The sequence below is a fragment of the Aethalodelphis obliquidens genome, unplaced genomic scaffold (assembly GCF_003676395.1).
Source record: "Aethalodelphis obliquidens isolate GAN/ISIS:26980383/991018 unplaced genomic scaffold, ASM367639v1 scaffold6, whole genome shotgun sequence".
In the NCBI taxonomy this organism is placed as follows: Eukaryota; Metazoa; Chordata; class Mammalia; order Artiodactyla; family Delphinidae; genus Aethalodelphis; species Aethalodelphis obliquidens.
The window spans coordinates 57,462,305-57,474,898 of NW_020837950.1; the positions used below are offsets into that span (position 1 = coordinate 57,462,305).

Sequence of the window (12,594 nt, forward strand, 5' to 3'; positions counted from 1 at the left end):
AAGACCCATATACACGCAGTCTACAAGAGACACATTTCAGATCCAGGGACTTATACAGACTGAAAGTGAGGGGATGGAAAAAGGTATTCCATGCAAATGGAAATCAAAAGAAAGCTGGAGCAACAATACTCAAATCAGACAAAACAGACTTTATAGACTGTTATAAGAGACAAAGAAGGCTACTACATAAGGATCAAGGGATCAGTATAAGAAAATATAACAACTGTAAATACATATGCACCCAACAGAGAGGAACTCAACATATGAGGCAAATGTTAACAGCCATAAAAGGAGAAATTGACAGTAGCACAATAATAGTGGGGGACTTTAACAACCCACTTTCATCAACAGACAGATCATCCAGACAGAAAATCAATAAGGAAACAGACCTTAAATAACACATTAGACCACATAGACTTAATTGATATTTACAGAACTTTCCATCGGAAAGCAGCAGAATACATGTTCTTCTCAAGTGCACATGGAACATTCTCCTGGATAGAGCACATCTTGGGCCACAAATCAAGCCTTAGTAAATTTAAGAAAACTGAAATTATATCAAGCAACTTTTCCAACCACAACGTTTTGAGATTAGAAATCACATACAAGAAGAAAACTGTAAAAAACACAAACATGTGGAGACTAAACTGCCAATGGACCACTGAAGAATTCTAAGAGGAAATCAAAAAATACCTAGAGACAAATTACAATGAAAACACAATGATCCAAAACCTGTGGGACACAGCAAAAGCAGTTCTAAGAGGGAAGTTTATAGTGATACAAGCTTATCTCAGGAAACAAGAAAAATCTCAAATATACACCCTAAACTTATACCTAAAACAACTAGAGAAAGACGAGCAAAAAAACCCCCAAGTTACTTGAAGGAAAGAAACCATAAGGATCAGAGCTGAAATAAATGAAACAGAGATGAAGAAAACAACAGCAAAGATCAAAACTAAAAGATGGCTCTGTGAAAAGATAAACAGATCTGATAAATCTTTTGCCAGACTCATCAAGAAAAAAAGGGAGAGAATTCAAATCAATAAAATTAGAAATAAAAAAAGAAGTTACAATGGACAACACAGAAATACATGAAATCATATGAGACTACTAAAAGCAACTATATGCCAATAAAATGGACAAATTCTAAGAAAGGTCCAATCTCCCAAGACTGAACCAGGAAGAAATAGAAAATATGAACAGACCAATCACAAATACTGAAATTGAAGCTGTGATTAAAAAACCCCCACCAAACAAACGTCCAGGACCAGGTGGCTTCACAGGCGAATTCTACCAAACATTTAGAGAAGAGTTAACACCTCTCCTTCTGAAACTCTTCCAAGAAATTGCAGAGGAAGGAACATTCCTAAATTCATTCCATGAGGCCAAAACCAGACAAAGATACCACACACACAAAAAAAAATTCACAGGCCAATATCACTGATGAACATAGACACAAAAATCCTCAATCAAATACTAGCAAACTGAATCCAACAATACATTAAAAGAATCATACACCATGATCAAGTGGGATTTATCCCAGGGATGCAAGGATTCTTAAATATCCGCAAGTCAATCAGTGTGATAAACAACATTAAGAAACTGAAGAATAAAAATAAAAAAACCCTATGATCATCTCAATAGATGCACAAAAAGCTTTTGACAAAATTGAACACTGATTTATGATAAAAACTATCAAGAAAGTGGGCACAGAGGGAACCTACCTCAACATAATAAAGGCTACACATGACAACCCTACAGCTAACATCATTCTCAATGGTGAAAAGCTGAAAGCATTTCCTCTAAGATCAGGAACAAGACAAGGATGTACACTCTCACCATTTTTATTCAATGTAATTTTGGAAGTCTTAGTTACAGCAATCAGAGAAGAGAAAGATATAAAAGGGATCCAAATTGGAGAAGTAGAACTGTCACTGTTTGCAGATGACATGAGATTATACACAGGAAATCCTAAAGATGCTACCAGAAAACTACTAGAGTTCATCAATGAATTCAGTAAAGTTGCAGGATACAAAATTAACACACAAAAATATCTTGCATTCCTATACACTAACAATGAAAGATCAGAAAGAGAAATTAAAGAAACAATCCCTCTTACCATTGCATCAAAAAGAATAACACACCTACCAACGAAAAAACGACAATCCAAAACCTTTGGGATGCATTAAAAGCAATTCTAAGAGGGAAGTTTATAGTGATACAAGCTTATTTCAGGGAACAAGAAAAATCTAAGGAGGCAAAAGACCTGTACTCTGAAAACTATAATGTGCTGATGAAAGAAATGGAAGATGACACAAACAGATGGAGAGACATACCATGTTCTGGGATTGGAAAAATCAATATTCTGAAAATGACTATACTACCCAAAGCAATCTACAGATTCAATGTAATCCCTATCAAATTACCAATGGCATTTTTCACAGAACTAGAATAAAAAATTTTACAATTTGTATGAAACACCAAAGAACCTGAAGAGCCAAAGCAATCTTGAGAAAGAAAAATGGAGCTGGAGGAATCAGGATCCCTGACTTCAGACTATACTACAAAGCTACAGTAACCAAGACAGTATGGTACTGGCACAAAAATAGAAATATACATCAATGGAACAGGATAGAAAGCCCAGAGATAAACCCACCCACCTGTGGTCACCTAATCTATGACAAAGGAGGCAAGAATATGCAATGGAGAAAACACAGACTCTTCAATAAGTGGTGGTGGGAAAATTGGACAGCTACAAGTAAAAGAATGAAATTAGAGGGCTTCCCTGGTGGCGCAGTGGTTGAGAGTCCGCCTGCTGATGCAGAGGACGTGGGTTCATGCCCCGGTCCGGGAAGATCCCACGTGCCTTGGAGCGGCTGGGGGCCTGTGAGCCATGGCTGCTGAGCCTGCGCGTCTGGAGCCTGTGCTCTGCAACGGGAGAGGCCACAACAGTGAGAGGCCCGTATACCGCAAAAAAAAAGAATGAAATTAGAACACTCCCTAACACCATACACAAAAATAAACTCAAAATGGATTAAAGACCTAAATGTAAAGCTGGACATTATGAAACTCTTAGAGGAAAACACAGGCAGAACACTCTTAGACATAAATCTAAGCAAGATCTTTTCTGGAGATTTTATCGAAGATGGCGGAAGAGTAAGACGCGGAGATCATCTTCCTCCCCACAGATACACCAGAAATACATCTACACGTGGAACAACTGCTACTGAACACCTGCTGAATGCTGGCAGAAGACCTCAGACATCCCAAAAGGCAAGAAACCCCCCATGTACCTGGGTAGGGAAAAAGAATAAAGAATAAACAGAGACAAAAGGATAGGGACCAGACCTGCAGCAGTGGGAGGGAGCTGTGAAGGAGGAAAGGTTTCCACACACTAGAAGCCCCTTCGTGGACGGAGACTGTGGGTGGCGGAGGAGGAAAGCTTCGGAGCCGCGGAGGAGAGCACAGCAACAGGGGTGCAGGGGGCAGAGCGGAGAGATTCCCGCACAGAGGATCGGTGCCAACCGGCACTCACCAGCCCTAGAGGCCTGTCTGCTCCCCCGCCGGGGTGGGGCGGGGCTGGGAGCTGAGGCTCGGGCTTCGGTAGGAGCGCAGGGAGAGGACTGGGGCTGGCGGCGTGAACACAGCCTGCAGGGCATTAGTGCGCCACGGCTGGCAGGGAGGGAGTCCGGGGAAAAGTCTGGACCTGCCGAAGAGGCAAGAGACTTTTTCTTCCCTCTTTGTTTCCTGGTGCGCGAGGAGAGGGGATTAAGAACGCTGCTTAAAGGAGCTCCAGAGACGGGCGCGAGCCGCGGCTAAAAGCGCGGACCCCAGAGACGGGCGGGAGACGCTAAGGCTGCTGTTGCCACCACCAAGAAGCCTGTGTGTGAGCAAAGGTCACTCTCCACACCCCCCTTCCGGGGAGCCTGTGCAGCCCGCCACTGCCAGGGTCCCGGGATCCAGGGACAACTCCCCCGGGAGAATGCACAGTGTGCCTCAGGCTGGTGCAACATCACTGCGGCCTCTGCCACCGTAGGCTCGCCCTGCACTCCGTGCCCCTCCCTCCCCCCGGCCTGAGTAAGCCAGAGCCCCCGAATCAGCGGCTCCTTTAACCCCGTCCAGTCTGAGCGAAGAACAGACGCCTTCCGGCGACCTACACGCAGAGGCGGAGCCAAATCCAAAGCTGAGCCCCTGGGAGCTGTTAAGAACAAAGAAGAGAAAGGGAAATCTCTCCCAGCAGCCTCAGAAGCAGCAGATTAAAGCTCCAAAATCAACTTGATGTACCCTGCATCTGTGGAATACATGAATAGAAAACGAATCATCCCAAATTAAGGAGGTGGACTTTGAGAGCAAGATTTATGATTTTTTCCCCTTTACCTCTTTTTGTGTGTATATGTATGCTTCTGTGTGAGCTTCTGTCTGTATAGCTTTGCTTCCCCCATTTGTCCGAGGGTTCTATCGTCCGTATTTTTCTCTTAATAATTATTTTTTTATTTTAATAATTTAATTATATTTTATCTTACTTTATCTTCTTTCTTTCTTTTTTTCCATCCTTCCCTCCTTCCTCCCCTTCTTTCCTTTTCTTTTCTTTTCCCTTTCTTTCCTTCCTTCTTTCTTTTCTTTCTTTCTTTCTTTCTCCTTCCTCCCTTCCTCCCTCCCTCCCTCCCTCCCTCCCTCGCTCCCTCGCTCCCTCCCTTCCTATTGTTTCTTTCTACTTTTTCTCCCTTTAATTCTGAGCTGTGTGGATGAAAGTATCTTGATGCTGCAGCCACGAGTCAGTGCTGTGCCTCTGAGGTGGGAAAGCCAACTTCAGGACACTGGTCCACAAGAGACCTCCCAGCTCCACATAATATCAAATGGCGAAAATCTCCCAGAGACCTCCATCTCAACACCAACACCCAGCTTCACTCAACGATCAGCAAGCTACAGTGCTGGACACGCTATAACAGACAATTAGCAAGACAGGAACACAACCCCACCCATTAGAAGAGAGGCTGCCTAAAATCATAAGGCCACAGACACCTCAAAACACACCACCAGACGTGGACCTGCCCACCAGAAAGACAAGATCCAGCCTCATCCACCAAAACACAGGCACTAGTCCCCTCCACCAGGAAGGCTACACAACCCACTGAACCAACCTTAGCCTCTGGGGACAGACACCAAAAACAACAGGAACTACGAGCCTGCAGCCTGCAAAAAGGAGACCCCAAACACAGTAAGATAAGCAAAATGAGAAGACAGAAAAACTTACACAGCAGATGAAGGAGCAAGATAAAAATGCACCAGACCTAACAAATGAAGAGGTAATAGGCAGTCTACCTGAAAAAGAATTCAGAATAATGAGAGTAAAGATGATCCAAAACCTTGGAAGTAGAATGGACAAAATGCAAGAAACATTTAACAAGAACCTAGAAGAACTAAAGACGAAACAAACAACGATGAACAACACCATAAATGAAATTAAAAATACTCTAGATGGGATCAATAGCAGAATAACTGAGGCAGAAGAACGGATAAGTGACATGGAAGATAAAATAGTGGAAATAACTACTGCAGAGCAGAATAAAGAAAAAAGAATGAAAAGAACTGAGGACAGTGTCAGAGATCTCTGGGACAACATCAAACAAACCAACATTCGAATTATACGGGTTCCAGAAAAAGAAGAGAAAAAGAAAGGGACTGAGAAAATATTTGAAGAGATTATAGTTGAAAACTTCCCTAATATGGGAAAGAAATAGTTAATCAAGTCCAGGAAGCACAGAGAGTCCTGTACAGGATAAATCCAAGGAGAAATACACCAAGTCACATATTAATCAAACTGTCAAAAATTAAATACAAAGAAGACATATTAAAAGCAGCAAGGGAAAAACAACAAATAATACACAAGGGAATCCCCATAAGGTTAACAGCTGATCTTTCAGCAGAAACTCTGCAAGCCAGAAGGGACTGGCAGGATATATTTAAAGTGATGAAGGAGAAAATCCCACAACAAACATTACTCTACCCAGCAAGGATCACATTCAGATTTGATGGCGAAATTAAAACCTTTACAGACAAGCAAAAGCTGAGAGAGTTCAGCACCACCAAACCAGCTCTACAACAACTGCTAAAGGAACTTCTCTAGGGAAGAAACACAAGAGAAGGAAAAGACCTACAATAACGAACCCAAAACAATTAAGAAAATGGGAATAGGAACATACATATCACTAATTACCTTAAATGTAAATGGACTAAACGCTCCCAGCAAAAGACACAGATTGGCTGAATGGATACAAAAACAAGACCCATATATTTGCTGTCTACAGGAGACCCACTTCAGACCTAGAGACACATACAGACTGAAAGTAAAGGGATGGAAAAAGATATTTCATGCAAATGGAAACCAAAAGAAAGATGGAGTAGCAATTCTCATATCAGACAGAATAGATTTTAAACTAAAGACTATTACAAGAGACAAAGAAGGACACTACATAATGATCAAGGGATCGATCCAAGAAGAAGATATAACAATTGTAAATATTTATGCACCCAACATAGGAGCACCTCAATACATAAGGCAAATACTAACAGCCATAAAAGGGGAAATTGACAGTAACACATTCATAGTAAGGGACTTTAACACCCCACTTTCACCAACGGACAGATCATCCAAAATGAAAATAAATAAGGAAACACAAGCTTTAAATGATACATTAAACAAGAAGGACTTAATTGATATTTATATGACATTCCATCCAAAAACAACAGAATACACATTTTTCTCTAGTGCTCATGGATCATTCTCCAGGATCGATCATATCTTGGGTCACAAATCAAGCCTTGGTAAATATAAGAAAATTGAAATTGTATCAAGTATCTTTTCCGACCACAATGCTATGAGACTAGATATCAATTACAGGAAAAGATCTGTAAAAAATACAAACACATGGAGGCTAAACAATACACTACTTAATAACGAAGTGATCACTGAAAAAATCAAAGAGGAAATCAAAAAATACCTAGAAACAAATGACAATGGAGACATGACGACCCAAAACCTATGGGATGCAGCGAAAGCAGTTCTAAGAGGGAAGTTTATAGCAATACAATCCTACCTTAAGAAACAGGAAACATCTCGAATAAACAAGCTAATCTTGCACCTAAAGCAATTAGAGAAAGAAGAACAAAAAAACCCCAAAGTTAGCAGAAGGAAAGAAATCATAAAAATCAGATCAGAAATAAATGAAAAAGAAATGAAAGAAATGATAGCAAAGATCAATAAAACTAAAAGCTGGTTCTTTGAGAAGATAAACAAAATTGATAAACCATTAGCCAGACTCATCAAGAAAAAAAGGGAGAAGACTCAAATCAATAGAATTAGAAATGAAAAAGTAGAAGTAACAACTGACACTGCAGAAATACAAAAGATCATGAGAGATTACTACAAGCAACTCTATGTCAATAAAATGGACAACCTGGAAGAAATGGACAAATTCTTAGAAATGCACAACCTGCCAAGACTGAATCAGGAAGAAATAGAAAATATGAACAGACCAATCACAAGCACTGAAATTGAAACTGTGATTAAAAATCTTCTAACAAACAAAAGCCCAGGACCAGATGGCTTCACAGGTGAATTCTATCAAACATTTAGAGAGGAGCTAACACCTATCCTTCTCAAACTCTTCCAAAATATAACAGAGGGAGGAACACTCCCAAACTCATTCTACAAGGCCACCATCACCCTGATACCAAAACCAGACAAGGGTGTCACAAAGAAAGAAAACTACAGGCCAATATCACTGATGAACACAGATACAAAAATCCTCAACAAAATACTAGCAAACAGAATCCAACAGCACATTAAACGGATCATACACCATGATCAAGTGGGGTTTACTCCAGGAATCCAAGGATTCTTCAGTATATGCAAATCAATCAGTGTGATACACCATATTAACAAATTGAAGGAGAAAAACCATATGATCATCTCAATAGATGCAGAGAAAGCTTTCGACAAAATTCAACACTGATTTATTATAAAAACCCTCCAGAAAGTAGGCATAGAGGGAACTTACCTCAACATGATAAAGGCAATATATGACAAACCCACAACCAACATCGTCCTCAATGGTGAAACACTGAAACCATTTCCTCGAAGATCAGGAACAAGAAAAGGTTGCCCACTCTCACCACTCTTATTCAACATAGTTTTGGAAGTTTTAGCCACAGCAATCAGAGAAGAAAAGGAAATAAAAGGAATCCAAATCAGAAAAGAAGAAGTAAAGCTGTCACTGTTTGCAGATGACATGATACTATACATAGAGAATCCTAAAGATGCTGCCAGAAAACTACTAGGGCTAATCAATGCATTTGGTAAAGTAGCAGGACAGAAAATTAATCCACATAAATCTCTGGCATTCCTATACACTAATGATGAAAAATCTGAAAGTGAAATCAAGAAAACACTCCCATTTACCACTGCAACAAAAAGAATACAATATGTAGGAATAAACCTACCTAAGGAGACAAAAGACCTGTATACAAAAAATTATAAGACACTGATGAAAGAAATTAAAGATGATACAAATAGATGGAGAGATATCCCATGCTCTTGGATTGGAAGAATCAACACTGTGAAAATGACTCTACTACCCAAAGCAATCTACAGATTCAATGCAATCCTTATCAAACTACCACTGGCATTTTTCACAGAACTAGAACAAAAAATTTCACAATCTGTATGGAAACACGAAAGACCCCGAATAGCCAAAGCAATCTTGAGAACAAAAAACAGAGCTGCAGGAATCAGGCTCCCTGACTTCAGACTATACTACAAAGGTACAGTAATCAAGACAGTATGGTACTGGCACAAAAACAGAAAGATAGATCAATGGAACAGGATAGAAAACCCAGAGATAGACCCACGCACATATGGTCACCTTAGCTTTGATAAAGGAGGCAGGAATGTACAGTGGAGAAAGGACAGCCTGTTCAATAAGTGGTGCTGGGAAAACTGGACAGGTACATGTAGAAGTATGAGATTAGATCACTCCCTAACACCATACAGAAAAATAAGGTCAAAATGGATTAAAGACCTAAATGTAAGGCCAGAAACTATCAAACTCTTAAGAGGAAAACATAGGCAGGACACGCTATGACATAAATCACAGTAAGATCCTTTTTGACCCACCTCCTAGAGAAATGGAAATAAAAACAAACAAATGGGACCTAATGAAACTTCAAAGCTTTTGCACAGCAAAGGAAACCATAAACAAGACCAAAGACAACCCTCAGAATGAGAAAATATTTGCAAATGAAGCAACGAAGGATTAATCTCCAAAATTTACAAGCAGCTCTTGCAGCTCAATAACAAAAAACACAAAACCCAATCCAAAAATGGGCAGAAGACCTAAATAGACATTTCTCCAAAGAAGATATACAGATTGCCAACAAACACATGAAAGAATGCTCAACATCATTAATCATTAGAGAAATGCAAATCAAAACTACAATGAGATATCATCTCACACCGGTCAGAATGGCCATCATCAAAAAATCTAGAAACAATTAATGCTGGAGGGGGTGTGGAGAATAGGGAACACTCTTGCACTGCTGGTGCGAATGTGAATTGGTACAGCCACTATGGAGAACAGTATGGAGGTTCCTTAAAAAACTACAAATAGAACTACCATATGACCCAGCAATCCCACTACTGGGCATATACCCTGAGAAAACCATAATTCAAAGAGTCATGTACCAAAATGTTCATTGTAGCTCTATTTACAATAGCCAGGAGATGGAAACAACCTAAGTGTCCATCATCGGATGAATGGATAAAGAAGACGTGGCACATATATACAATGGAATATTATTCAGCCATAAAAAGAAACGAAATTGAGCTATTCGTAATGAGGTGGATAGACCTAGAGTCTGTTATACAGAGTGAAGTAAGTCAGAAAGAGAACGACAAATACCGTATGCTAACACATATATATGGAATTTAAGAAAAAAAAATGTCATGAAGAACCTAGGGGTAGGACAGGAATAAAGACACAAACCTACTAGAGAATGGACTTGAGGATATGGTGAGGGGGAAGGGTAAGCTGTGACAAAGCGAGAGAGAGGCATGGACATATATACACTACCAAACGTAAGGTAGATAGCTAGTGGGAAGCAGCCGCATAGCACAGGGAGATCAGCTCGGTGCTTTGTGACCCCCTGGAGGGGTGGGATAGAGTAGGTGGGAGGGAGGGAGATGCAAGAGGGAAGAGATATGGGAACATATGTATATATATAACTGATTCATTTTGTTGTAAAGCAGAAACTAACACACCATTATAAAGCAATTATACTCCAATAAAGATGTTAAAAAAAAAAAAAGATCTTTTCTGACCCACCTCCTAGGGTAATGAAAATTAAAAAATAAGTAAATGAGACATAATTAAACTCAGAAGCTTTTGCATAGCAAAGGAAACCATAAGCAAGACAAAAGGTCAACCCTCAGAATGAGAGAAAATATTTGCAAATGAAGGTACCAACCAGGGATTAACCTCCAAAATATACAAAGAGCTCATGCAGCTCAATATCAAAAAAACCCCAAACAACCCAATTAAAAAATGGGCAGAAGACCTAAATAGTTCTCCAAAGAAGACAGATGGCCAACAAACACGTGAAAAGATGATCAACATCACTAATTTTTAGAGAAATGCAAATCAAAACTATAATGAGGTATTGCCTCACACCGGTCAAAATGGCCATCATCAAGAAGTCTACAAACAATAAATGCTGGAGAGGGTGTGGAGAAAAGGGAACCCTCCTACACTGTTGCTGGGAATGTAAGTTGGTACGGTCACTATAAAGAACAGTATGGAGGTTCCTTAAAAAACTAAATATAGAATTACCATATGATCCAGCAATCCACTCCTGGGCATATATCCAAAGAAAAGCATGATTCGAAAAGATACATACAACCAGTATTCATTGCAATGCTATTTACATGCCAAGACATGAAAGCAACCTAAATTTCCATGGACAGATGAACAGATAAAGAAGATGTGGTATATATATATATATATATACACACAATGACTATTACTCAGCCATAAAAAAAGAATGAAATAATGCCATTTGCATGGATGGACCTAGACATTATCATGCTAAATGAAGTCAGACAAAGACAATATCATATGACGTCACTTATTTGTGAAATGTTAAAAAAAAAAAAGAGACAAATGAACTTATTTGCAAATCAGAAACAGAATCAGACTTTGAAAGCAGACTTGCGGTTGCCAGGTGGGGGAAACGTCCGGGGGAGCGATAAATTAGAAGTTTTGGATTAACATATACACACCACTATATATAAAATAATCACCAGGGACCTACTGTATAGCACAGGGAACTCTGCTCAATATTCTTTAATAACTTAAATGGGAAAAGAATTTGAAGAAGAATAGATACATGTATATGTATAACAGAATCACTTTGCTGTACACCTAAAACTAACACATTGTTAATCAACTATACTCCAAAATAAAATATTAGGAAAAAAAATGTTTTGTTGTTTAAGCTATCCAGTCTATGGTGTTTTTGTTATAGCAGCATGAATGGACTAAGACACCATGTCAGCCCCTTTCTGAACTCTGTGCCTTCATATATGCAATTCTAATTTTCTCAGTCTGTTTTTCTACCCCACCTCCCTTCCCCACCCTGGTTTTTGTTTTGTTTTGTTTTGTTTTTGTTTTGCCTCGAATCTCCTACTCCTTCTTCAAGACCCAGTTTAAATGTTACTTCGAAGGAGAAGTCTTTAGGGGCTTTTTAAAGGTGAAGTTAATTGTTAACAATCTGTTATATGACTACTTTCCCAAATGGATAGTAAGCTACAGGACATCAGGGATACTGTCTTATTAATCTTTGTATTCTTAGCACCTGGATCAGAGTAGAAGCTTAATGAATACTGAATGAGTGGAATAATATCTTAACAGCTTGTTAGAAACAGAGTTTGTCTTCCTAATTAAATACAGCCATTTATAATTTTTTTGTAGTCATAAAATAATACTTAGGAATACTTAGGTTACTCTGACATTTTTAAGGACTGGATAAGTGTTTTTTGGATTAAGTAAGTATCCAAATGATCAACAACACCTTAGAAATGACTTTAAAAATATCTAAGATATCCCATGCTCTTGGATTGGAAGAATTTATATTGTTAAAATGGCCATACTACCCAAAGTGATCTACAGATTTAATGTGATCCATATCAAATTACCCATGACATTTTTCACAGAACCAGAAAAATCCCAAAATTCATATGGAACCATAAAAGACCCAGAATTGCCAATGCAATCCTCAGGAAAAAGAACAAAGCAGGAGGTATAACCCTGCCAGACTTCAGACAATACTACAAAGCTATAGTCATCAAAACAGCATGGTACTGGCACAAAAACAGAAATATGGAACAGAACAGAGAGCCCAGAAATAAACCCACATACCTACGGTCAATTAATCTTTGATAAAGAAGGCAAGAATATACAATGGGAAAAAAACAGTCTCTTCAGCAAATGATGTTGGCAAAGTAGGAGAGCCACATGTAAATCAATGAAATTAGAACAC

The 12,594-nt window shown here is 39.2% G+C and overlaps 1 protein-coding gene across 5 annotated transcripts in view; it reads right to left on the minus strand.

Moving 5' to 3' along the window:
- NUDT6 (nudix hydrolase 6) overlaps positions 1-12,594 on the minus strand; it is a 42,846-nt gene that overhangs the window by 20,108 nt on the left and 10,144 nt on the right. The window lies entirely within an intron of this gene.